Raw genomic sequence first — 12262 nt, forward strand, 5'->3', positions numbered from 1 at the left:
AAAGTCGACAGATAAGTCATCCTTACTGTCCCTCTATAGAACCGTACATGAGATTTTCACCTCATACGACTCCTCGTTCATTTCTTTCAAAGGGATCATTTTCCTCGTTTGAGAGTCTCCGCCCTTCTTCCACTCCGTCCCGAAGAGAATCGAGCGAGCTCCCCTTGCAATGATGTGGTGGTGAACTTCTCATTCATCTTCAGTGCTCTCCTAACCGTGCGGAAAGGTTTCCCATCACACGCCTCACCAACTTGATCTTCTACGGGAACCTTATGCTTATGTAAGAAAAGGCTTGGCAAAAGAAGTACGGTCTCGCTTTTCTTTGCCACTCAATTGTACGACATCTGCCATGCTTAGGCCCCTTCTTCCCTTCCCTAACCCAAAAATGAGTCCGCCGCCTGCCTGGCACTGTATGGGTATAGGTATGGCGGCAGGCCAGACCCCCTTGCATTCTATGTGATTAACTACCGAAGCGAAGAAAAGGCTAGATCAAGAAAGGGGGGGTACTAGGAGCCCTCTGCCCCACGCATCTAACCAGCTCGCGTGGTTCACCGGTTCCACCGACGTCACCCTTAGATAGATTTATTCAGTCGATACATAAATGTGCTTAAAGTGGGGGGGTGCTGTCCCTATTGGGCTAGGCCCTTCCCCATAAGGCCCCACCGTCGGGGCATAAGCGCCCTCTTGCTATCCATATGCAAGGAGCCATCTTAGCCTTGCCTTCCCAAGATCGCTCCCACACCTGTCATGTTCGTGATCGGCCTTCTCAACTGTGTATTGATCGAAAGGCAGGGCGGCAGAGCCTCCAACTGACGGGAGTTGTTACGTCCAGTATGTCCCCCCTCGATTCCTAACATGCTATGATACCCTAGGGTGGGTAGGAGCGGGTCGAGTCCGTATCATCATGGAACAACTGCAGCATCCAGATCAGATCTATCTACTTGGCAATTCATCCGGTGACTTCACGGTCGCCAAAGATGCCCCAAGAAGCATCAAACATTTCCGATGAGATCCATGGAGCTATTCTGAGATAGCAAGCACTAGCTCCCAGTGCGACTTCATAAAAAGCAATCAAAGATAAGATCGAAGAAAATGAAACACACGTGGTGGTCATTATAGCGGTTCCTTCTGATCCTAGAAAACGTCCGAAAAAACTGGCTACGGAAATAGCGAGCAAAGGCAAAAAGACAATAAGTAGATACATAAGATCGAGTCTCTTCAAAAAAAATTCAGACAATGTTCGAGCAGCCCACTGAAAAACCACAGAGTTAATCATGGGATAACCCCTTCCTTCTTCCTTCTTCTAGAATAATGATAAACTATCATATCAGAAGTCAAAGTCGTCAAAAAAAAGAAGTGAATCCCCCAGGATCAGGAGATTCCCCAGGTACTAAGGAGTCACCCCCTGTGGGGGGTATAACCCCAGGTACCCATGGCAATGGACATGGACCGCACCACCAGTGGAGGTCTAGCCCATAAGATCAAGGCCTATGGTGCTCGACTCTGGTCGGCGTGCACCGCAAGGCAATCAGAAGAATCTTGAATATAGAGAAGGATCTGTTCGGATATGATAGATATCATATTCCTTGTAAATACTTACCATATAGCCGAATAGATTTAGATCTAACCGACTTGTAACCCTGCCCCCCAGACTATATAAGGCGGACAGGGACCCCTCGAAATGAGCTCATATTCAATACAATCTAACAAAGACACTTGATGTAGGGTATTACGTTGATCAGACGGCCCGAACCTTGTATCACCATCCGGTTCCTATTACGCGCACCTCCACCGATCATCTACTACCATGTGTATACCCCTCAGTAGACTGCCGACCAGATTTCGTCGATAGTGGCACGCCAGGTAGGGGGTGTGCGTGCTGAATCCATGACGAACCAGATGGGGTTTTCTTCATCAACAAACGACATCTCGGGTTCTTGTGACGGCATCCTTCGGCGGTCTGCAATGAGCGAGATGTAGTTTGGTGATCTGCGACGAGAGTCGACGTCTCAAGAGCAGCCCCTGGCAGCACGTCATGGTGCATCAAGCCGAGCATGATCCTACCTCCCGCAACGAGCTCCGTCCTGCTCGCTGGATCTTTGCCAGGATCTACGTCAAGAAGCAAGGGCCACAAGACGAATCAATCTGTAAACGATCAAGCTTGTTTCTAGGCTGCCGCCGCCACTGAAGATGCCTGGGTCAATGATCATATGAACAGGGAGATCAGATCGAGAAGGTCTACACGCCAGAACTGAGCGCTGGATGTGGCACCGCGCGATCTATACAACCATGCAAGATAAGTATAGAGATAGCAAAGATCTTGAGACTTGCATGATCCGATGCACATACGACAGGGTAAGCACGGATTAATTTCCTTGCTGCTTGGATGATCCGATGTCTGCCGCTTTACTCCAATCGAACAAGCTAAGTCATGTCTTTATTCAATCAAATATTTTTGTATTTTTGGATATCTCTTTGTCTACACGACCATTATTGGCAGCAACCTAATCGCACCCTTCGCCGATAGCATGGATCCCATTAATCGTCCTGCGGCGACCACACCAATCAGAGAAGATCGTGCACGTTTCCTCGGCTACTTATCTGCGTTCGGCAGAACCAACTCCGACTCCGCTCGCCGAGTTCAATTACGATGGAGCCATCAACCATGCCGCCAAGCGAGCTGTCCGGACTACTCATTCCGATCGCCTGCCTCGTCACAATGATCGCCGCGAAGAATGGCCTTATAACGACCGCGACCGCCGCCATGACGACAGGCCAGAAAGGTCGAGGGCCGGGCAATTTCGTCGACGCCAACCAGATAATGTCATACGCCGCCGATGAGACATTTTGACTAAAGCTAAGTACCTCTACTATATCTACGTTTAATACAGCTTTCTCCAATTATTTTCTCCGAGTTTTTGCCATGCTCCTCCAATTATTATTTCTCTGATTATTTTCCATAATTAAATATCTCTATGATTTAATATCCCCGTGTTTAAGATGTTCCATAATGCAATATCCGGCCAGTTGATCGGACTGTTCGGCGCTCACTTCTACTCGGCCCTTACTTCGCCAACCAACTGGTCGGATTGTCTGTCGCTTCATCGTCAACTACGCTTAGGGAGAACCAGATGGGAATTTTCCATCATCATCACCATCTGCGGCGACGACTCGGCTCCGTGAGACGGCGATCTCAACTCAAGGCTCCGAGGCGCATCGCTCTTCGTAAGCGTGAAGTCCTATTTCTATGATTCAAACGCCATAGTTCTCCAGAGGTCCAACGCTGTGCTTTGTCGGCACCAATCAAGGAGACGGCTACATGCAGCAAGCCAACAGCATGCAGGTCAACTTCAAGAATTTGGCTGCATCACCCGACATCGACTCGTCATCATTCGTCGGCGGCGCTCGTCAGCCCTCATCGACGGCTCGCTTGGTCCTCACTATCGACTTGACATTACGAGGCAACTCACGGCGACGCATTATCAACGTCAACAAGCAAAGGACGACGTATTATCTACAATACCATGCAAGATAAGTAAATAAACCATCATGGTGTTTGGACTGCATCTACATACAGCCTCAAGCATGCATGAAAGAAATAAATTCCCTTGCTACCGATCTACACTCACGAAACGTGACTCCAACGTCATCTATCCAAACGAGCTAAGTCATGGTTTTTTTCATTGAATATTCTAACATATATATAACTTTGTCTACCTTGATAACTATCAACAGCAGCGGCGGCCCTATGCTTTCTCCATTTATTTTCCATAATTTTTCTCAAATCACTTATTTCTCCATGCAAAACATATTTAAGATGACATATACTATCACCATTCAAATTGGACTGCGCCCTCGCCTCGGTCGGACACGCTCAAGGGCTTCGCCTCCCCACGCGAATTGACTCCGCCAGGCTCCGATTACACCCGTTTGCCTATGACTCTGCGTAGCCACTGAACCGCTCGAGCCATCGAGCCACCGAGCCGCTCGAGCCGCCGTGCCGCCAAGCGAGCTGATAAGCGAGCCGCCTGAGTCATAATCAAGCCACGATCTCCAATTTTCTCCACGGTCACCAAATTTCTCCACGGTCTCCATATTTCGCCACGGTCTCCAAATTTCGCCATGGTCTCCATATTTCGCCATGGTCTCCATATTTCGCCACGGTCTCCATATTTCGCCATTGTTCTCCAATGTTCACCAAATTTTACTCCAATGTCCAGTGCTAAGCACGGGGATTTCATTCTTTTTACAAATATGAACAAACTCCAAATAAACATAAACTGCTCTACAAGATATAAAATTCAATGATATATCGTTCCTAATAAACTCCGCTCTATTTTCTTTATCACTGCATTCATATATTCTGTTATCCGTCCTACATATTTGTATTGCAAGATTATCGTGTAGATGATCGCACCACCTGGCCTTCGTATTTCTCTGCCGATCAACTGGATGGACCATAGGTTAATGCCTTCGTCGCTGACCAGTTGGTCATACTGTTTGGCGTTCACATCTACTCGACATCACTTGGCCCCGACCAGCTGTTTGGGCTGCTCGGCGCTGGATTCTTCGCCAACCAACTGGTCAGATTGTCCATCCCTTCATCGTCAGTGATGCTAGGGGGGCGCCTGCTAGGCTGTGGACTCTTCGGTGTTCGGATTCTTCGTGCAACCGTCACCAGCTAAGCTAGAGACTCCCCGAGCAATTAGATTTTGCTACGTCTTGATTGTCAATTCACCTTTTGGCTCAATACATTTTGCCGACGCTGCATGTCATATGTGCTATCAAGGTGCTAAATGCTTTCTAGATCAGGGTGCTAATCCTAGGCGGCACGTCAGGAGCCTTGATAAGTACATCTATCGCAGCTACCCAGTGCTAGGCACGGGGACTTCGTCCTTCACGCTTAATTCTTTAATCCTGCTACAAGATGTTTGTCTATCTTACAGTAGGCTCGGGGACTAAGTGTACACACTTCACCTTATGGTGAATGTACTGTTATTCCTTCTTACTAGTTTTCAGCTAAGCTCAGCTGTGTGCTCGGCTACGCTGGGAGTTGATTATCCTGATTTAGTGATTGTTGTAATTGTTTGATCCTAACACCAGGTGATGATCATCTAACTTCGCTAACGAAGCCTAAGTGTGTACACTTCACCTAAGGACGATGTCTTCGGCAAGCTCCACCGCTACTTTCTCCGCCAATCAACTGGTCAGACCGCTAGGTTCATGACCTTCGTCGTCGACCAGTTGGTCGGACCGTTCGGCATTCACTTCTACTCGGCACTCACTTCTCCGTCGACCAGTTGGTTGACCTGCTCGGTACTTGATTCTTCGCCAACCAACTGGTCAGATTGTCTGTCGCTTCATCGCCAGCTAAGCTGGGGACTCGCCAGCTAAGCTAGGGACTCGCCAGCTAAGCTGGGGACTTCGTCTACCGAGTCGCTTGTTGGATTACTACGTTTTGCCAATGCTGTATGTCATGTGTGATATCAAGGTTTTCCATGTTGTCCAGATAAGGGTGCTGATCTTGGGCGGTACGTCAGGGGCTTTGATAAGTATATCTATCATAGCAATCTAGTGCTAAGCACTTTCCATTTTCTCCACGTTTTACTTCTCAGTATTATTGAATTTTACTCCACATACCCAGTGCTAAGCATGGAGACTTCATCCTTTACACTTAATTCTTTGATCCTGCTACAAGATGTTTCTCTATCTTACAGCAGGCTCGGGGACTAAGTGTGTACACTTCACCTTGTGGTGGATGTACTGTTGTTTCTTCTTACTGGTTTTTAGCTAAGCTGGGGACTAGTTGTGCTCCCGGCTAAGCTAGAAGTTGGTTATCCTGACTAAGTGATCGTTGTAATTCTTTGATCCTGACACCAGGTGTATTCTTCACCTACTGTTAGGCTCGGGGACTATAATGTATACATTGCACCTTGCGGCGCATGTATCAATACTAACATCCTCTTTGACTAAGTCATGCATGATGATCATCTGACTTCACCAACGAAGCCTAAGTGTGTACACTTCACCTAAGGTCGATGTCTTCGGCAAGCTCTGCCGATGTTTTCTCCATCGATCAGCTGGTCGGACCGCTAGGTGAATGGACTTCGTCGCCGACCAGTTGGTCGGACTGCTCGGTGTTTACTTCTACTCGGCTCTAACTTCGTCGTCGACCAGTTGGCGTGGCTACTCGGTGCTTGATTCTTCGCCAACTGACTGGTCGAATTGTCCGTCACTTCATCGTCAGCCACGCTGGGGACTCCCCAACATTCGGATTCTTTGTGCAAGAGTCACCGGCTAATCTAGGGACTCCCTTGGCGGTCGGATCTCGCCATGTCTCATCGGTGTGCTATCAAGTTGCTCCATGGTATTCGGATCAGGGTGTTGATCTTGGGCAACACATTTGGGTCTTGATACGCACATGTCAGATGACGTCGGCAAGCTTTCAGACTTATTTTCTTTGAGCCTGCTATGAGATTCATTCTTCATCTTCTAGTAGGCTCGAGGACTAAGTGGCTACACTTCACCTAGCGGTGAATGTAGTGCACTGTTCTTGATTACCCTCCTTATTGACTAAATCATGTATGATTCCTCGCAAACAGAGTCTAAGTGGCTACACTTCGCCTAAGGTGGAGAATTTTCAAATTTTTATCTTGAGCCCCTTATATCATTCTGGCAAGCCTTACTTGGCTAAGTCCGAGATCTGCGTACCAGTTAAACTGGTTGGCCTCGACTTCCATTGCTTGGATCACTAGTTAAACTGGTCGACTTCACATCAAACTGCTCGGACCTACTATAACACCGCTGGTGTTATGAACTTGCTTAGTACCTAGGTTAAGTCCTCGGAGAAATCAAGCCAAATGAGTTTTCAAATTTTAGCAAGTTAAAACACACATGAAATGGCACATGTATCTTATATGACTCACTTCTGTAGTTAAGAAAAATTAAATGAGTGTTGTAAGTTAGTTTATTTTAGGTGTTAATATGCTAATAAGATCCTAATAAGAAAAACTGAATAAGTTGTTTTAATTGTTGGCATGAAAAATAATTTTTATAAACCAAAGCATAATATAACTTAGGATTAAAAAGTGCCATTTTTGGAGGATTATTTGATGCAAAATAATTAAACAATGTCTACATATTTTGTTTCTACGAGTTAGTACAAAGTATGGGCTATGTCACGATAGGTTTGTTAGTTGAAATCGACAAGGTTTAGACCTTTTAAAAAATAGGGCAAAAGTGTTAAGGAAGGTTAGTTCTAACCGAACCTTTGAATTCTCTAAGTCAGAAATGATAATGGACAGTGCTATTTTGGCATTTAAAATCCAACAAAGATGCCTAAACACTAACTTCATGTTTTCACATTGTTGGTTGCATCAAAGTGAATACTTGGGTAGGGTGTAGTCCCCGAGTGGGTTGGAGTTGTCGTGGCGTCGCAAGAATTTCCCCAACATCGCTAGAACGTGTTGCGGTCAGGTTTTGGCCCTCCGTTCGTGAATCAGCGCCTCGCTTGATGGACCTATTTTGGCATCTCTCTCTCTGTAATTCATCTAAGTTTGTGTTTGATGCTCCTTGGGATAGCCTTTAGGACCCTCTTGAGCCCTAGCAAATTGGTTTGGTCTCAACTGAGCTGGTTTGGTTTTGGTCAGAGCTTTAAAAGTCATGCAAGTTACTAATAGCAGCCGCTCGGCCGAAGTTCACGATCACCGCGTCCACGGCGTGGTTGGCCACAAGCTCGACCATGTCCGGTTTATGGCCGCTCAGTCGGTGAGCGCCCGACCGATGTCGCACGGCATCCCTGGCTATGCGTGGCCGTGCTAGGCGGGCCGTGGCCTAGCTCTTGCTGTAGCTCGTGGGCTTACCGGCCTCGGGTGGCTGGCCACCGTGCCGAGCACCAGTTCGGGGCTAGGTTGTGGCTGTCATGGCTCGATCGACATGGCGGCTGCCCCACCCCTCGATCTATCTACCGCAACGATGACCCGGTCACCATGGAGATGAGAAGCCTCATTGTATTGCCGCTTGTCGCCATGAGAGCTCTGCTCAAGTCCGGCCCCTCCGAGTTAAGCATGTCGCGACAAACCCACCCCGCTTCGCCAATTGTGTGCATGTGCATGTGTCATAGTGGGTGATCAGAGCCGTCCTGTCTTAATCTTCCTGCCCGCACGCGTGTGCCTCTTCACGGCATGGCACGGCCAGAGCTCGCCTATCTGCCCCTCAAATTTGTTTAGCTCAGGCTTCTCGCAACCTGATTCTTTGCACTAGTAAGTGGCACTGGAGGCCAACTAGGCGCTCCATCTTTCCCACCCCGGCCAAGAGCTATCGACCGTCAATTAGGCATTTTGCTTGTTGCGATTCTTGGTCACCGCCATGACCTGGAACTGGGGAGAGAGGTAGGGTTGGAGCGATAGTTGTTTGATTGCTGGAGACCGTAAACTCGTCTTGATCCCTTCCACTTGGTGCTCATGTTGTTTTGTCCAGGAGGCTCACGATCGGCGTGGTGACGCGCTGGTGCCACGCTCAGCATGCCGCCGTGAGGTGCGGGCGCACGTGGCCAGGTCACCTCGTCTCTCCTCCGTCTCAACCGCCGCCGCGGCGTGAATCTCGGTGAGCCACTAGTGCTTATGCGTTACCTCCACCGCCTCGATAGCACCTTAGGCCACCGGAACTGCTACACCGCCATAGCAAATGACCTCTCACCGCTACAGCTCGTAGTACTACGTCCCCGAGTCCCTAACCGCTACCCAGTCGTGCGCGTTTAGCCCTAGGTAGTGGTCAGCCCCTTACTCCCGTCTTAGCGAGTCTAGGTTGCCGACGTAGCTGCCCGTTGTCGTCGGCCAACACATCGGTGAGCGCGCGGGCATCCAGGGACCTCCCCGTGGTAAAGGCGACAACATCCAAGGGCCTATTTGCAAAGATGTTGACTGGAGGAATAATATGTATGGTGTTTGTGCTATTACAAAGAAGAATAGGGTCTCTTTTGCAAGATTGCCACCACACGCGCGCGTCCTGGTCTTGGGCCGCATTGGGCTGTCACGACGCGCACGGGCCCGCGCCCCACGCTGGGCCGGCAGGCCAGATTGGGTTAAGGTCGGCCCCTTTTCTTTTCCAAGTATTTGCTAATTTAGTTTCTATTCTAAACTTGTAAATCCAATAAAAATTTATGTAGTTTACCAAAAATTGTGAAAATAATTTTGTTAGGTTTCTAAAATCATAATCTATCTGTTAGTGTGTTTGGTTCCCATAACTCGAAAATAATTCAAGGTTGCTTTAAATGCTTTAACATGGTTTCATATTATTAAAATATGAACTTGTAGGAATTTTTTAGATCAATCAGTGCTAGTGTTAAAATCTAAAAATTTCATAGTAGGTTCCTAGTATTATGATAGGCTCACTGTAATTTTTGTGGCTCCAGAGTAATTATTTTGCTCGGATAACTAATGAGCCTAAGATCGAATATATATATATATATAGGCTATTCTACAGCTGGCCACATAATAACTTATTCTATAGCCACCTTGATTTACGATAGTGTTTGTACCAATTTACAATAATGACAATACACATTTACGATACATGGGTTACTATAATTCAAGATGATACTTATCATAATGTTATAGTAAATCACTTTTGAGAGAGTTACCATAATCTCATAAATTAGTATAGTAATTATCGTAACTCAAAGTGGCCACGGAATAACTTATTCTATAGCCAGCTACAGAACAGTACATACATACATATATATATATATATATATATATATATATATATATATATATATATATATATATATATATATATATAACTACTACCCTGTAGTGGCTACAAAATAACTTATTCTGTAGCCACTTTGAGTTACGATAATTACTATGTTAATTTACGAGATTATAGTAACTACATTATGGTAAATATCCTATAGTAACCCAACTATCGTAAATATGTATTGACATTATCGTAAATTAGTATATAAAATTATCGTAAATGGAGGTGTCTACATAATAACTTATTTTGTAGCTAGCTACCAAATATACTCTCCATATATATATATATAGGGCAGCGCTATTCTACACCCTCGATGTAGAGTACTACACCGCAAGACAAAACTGACCTGAAAAAAATACTGAGTAGTAATGAACCGCGTTCATTATCAGTCAGTACTACACCTAGTACCTCGAAATACTGAAACACGACTACTGAACAGTACTGAATTCTGTTCAACATAATAGTTTGGTGTAGAATATATATATATATATATATATATATATATATATATATATATATATATATATATATATATATATATAGCTAGGGTGCATTTTATATACTTTAGGGAGTAGTTATTCCCATAATCAATAAATCGTGTTGCCTATATGTACATACTTATTTATCCGTTTGAGTATGTTGACATACTAATATTAATATACTCCAGATCTTTACTATGTGATTTTTTTTTCAAAAGTGCACATATTTTTTAATATATTATATAATACTATGATAGTAGCATATAAAATAAGTATAACCATATACTCTAAGTATACATACATACTTGTCAAACTTAGTACCCTAAATGGTCTAGTATAAAGATATACTCCATCTACATATATTTTGTCGGGCCATATACGCCCTAAACCTAGAGGTATACATATGGAAATAACTACTCTCTGAGAGTAGAAAATAATTTCCATTATATATATATATATATATATATGCATCGAAACAAGCACAATGCTGATTTTCGATCATTTTATTTATTTATATACGTGCATATACGCATGGCACAGGCACTCTCCTCCGATCCGCCGGTGCAGGAAACTACGGCGTTCGCGGCGGGGGGCCGTATCCTGGGGGCTTCGGGGGGCAAGGCCCCGGTATACAGGCGACGGTCCTCCCTGTTGCTGCACGTAAACATATGGAATCAGGGTCGAGGCCATCGCTTTGCGCGCTATAAATTAAATTGGTATCATATAAGAGCTTTAAGGTACGTGTTCCAGAATTTAGAGAGGGAGAGACAGAGAGAGTACGGCGTCTACCATGCGCTCCGTAGGTTAACGACGAGAGGAGGAGGAGAGAGGCGAAGAACAGCAGCAGCACCAAGCCTAGCCTGCTTGCCCTGACCCTGAGAGTCATTGTGCAACGTTAGTATGTATGCAGTTGTGTACTCAAGTGTGTAGATGATTAGATTGGTGTTTGGATCAGGGCTAGCAGCAGGCACGGCTATTTATCCTTTCGTGCGTACAGCTACTAGCTAGGCTACATAAATGCCGGTCAAAACACGCACTGCTGACTAAATTTTTGAAAGGCTCAACATAGTACTAGGCCTGTTTGGATGTTAGCCGATGCATGCCAGACCAGAATTTCGTCATTGTCTGAAAAAATCTACGATTTTTGGATCGATGCTGCAATTTTAGTACGGGCGAGCTTTGGGCGGCCAAAACATAGTTAGTTTTTTGGCCGATACGCGGCCGAATCCTAGGCGTTCGATTTGGTTGTTCCAGTTTGGATAGATGGGCAATATCTTGGCTGGGCATGGCAACTCACAAATCAAACAAGCCAAATTGGTAACAAATTGTAACGGAGCATGCATGCTTGGCAGCCACAATGCTAAAAAAGGCCCCGTTTAACACAGCTTTCCTTCTTCATCAGTGGAACAATTTTTTTTTTCTTTAGCTCCTGAAGCTGTTTTGATAAAGCAGTTTCTCACGGTAGATAAAAATAAAATGCTTATAATACCTTTATCTTTTTTTATCCTCCATTTTTTTTGTCATCCCCTTTGGTATCCATGGCCTCTCTTTCTTCCCAATACATCTCCTGACGCCTCTCTGTCTTCATCTGCCCCCCACCCCCTCGACGCGGCGAATGGAATAGCTGTCTGGACACGTAGGCATGTGAAATATCTTTCTATCTTGGCGACTGCACTTGATCTGTAGTTGGATCCGGTGATTTGTAACAGTTGATTTGTTCAAAGGAAAAAAATCACACCATATATGTAATATATTTTTTTTCTACTTTTGCTATTTGTCTACTGGAAGACTTTTTCACTAAATCTGTTAGATTTATATACGTTTAATTGTGCTTTTTAGGATTTGCTACAACCGTCACTTTAACGGGTTTGTAACTACTGGGTTGCATTTATAAAAAAATCTGACAGCTTAGACCACACAAAATCTTTCGACAAATAACTAGATAGTCTTTTTTATTTGCTTGTGTGGACATGAATATTTTGTTTGGCTGTCCGTTGTCATCCGGATGTTCGTGCTCCTCCTCC

The 12262-nt window shown here is 45.2% G+C and overlaps 1 long non-coding RNA gene across 1 annotated transcript; it reads right to left on the reverse strand.

Moving 5' to 3' along the window:
* Nucleotides 1–10644: 10644 nt before the first annotated feature.
* Nucleotides 10645–11169, reverse strand: LOC136498902 (uncharacterized). Its single transcript, XR_010769831.1, has 2 exons — nucleotides 11028–11169; nucleotides 10645–10892 (listed from the first exon to the last, which is right to left on the reverse strand). It is a non-coding gene; the product is annotated as an uncharacterized lncRNA (long non-coding RNA).
* Nucleotides 11170–12262: the final 1093 nt, after the last annotated feature.

The sequence above is a fragment of the Miscanthus floridulus genome, chromosome 13 (genome assembly GCF_019320115.1).
Source record: "Miscanthus floridulus cultivar M001 chromosome 13, ASM1932011v1, whole genome shotgun sequence".
NCBI lineage: Eukaryota > Viridiplantae > Streptophyta > Magnoliopsida > Poales > Poaceae > Miscanthus > Miscanthus floridulus.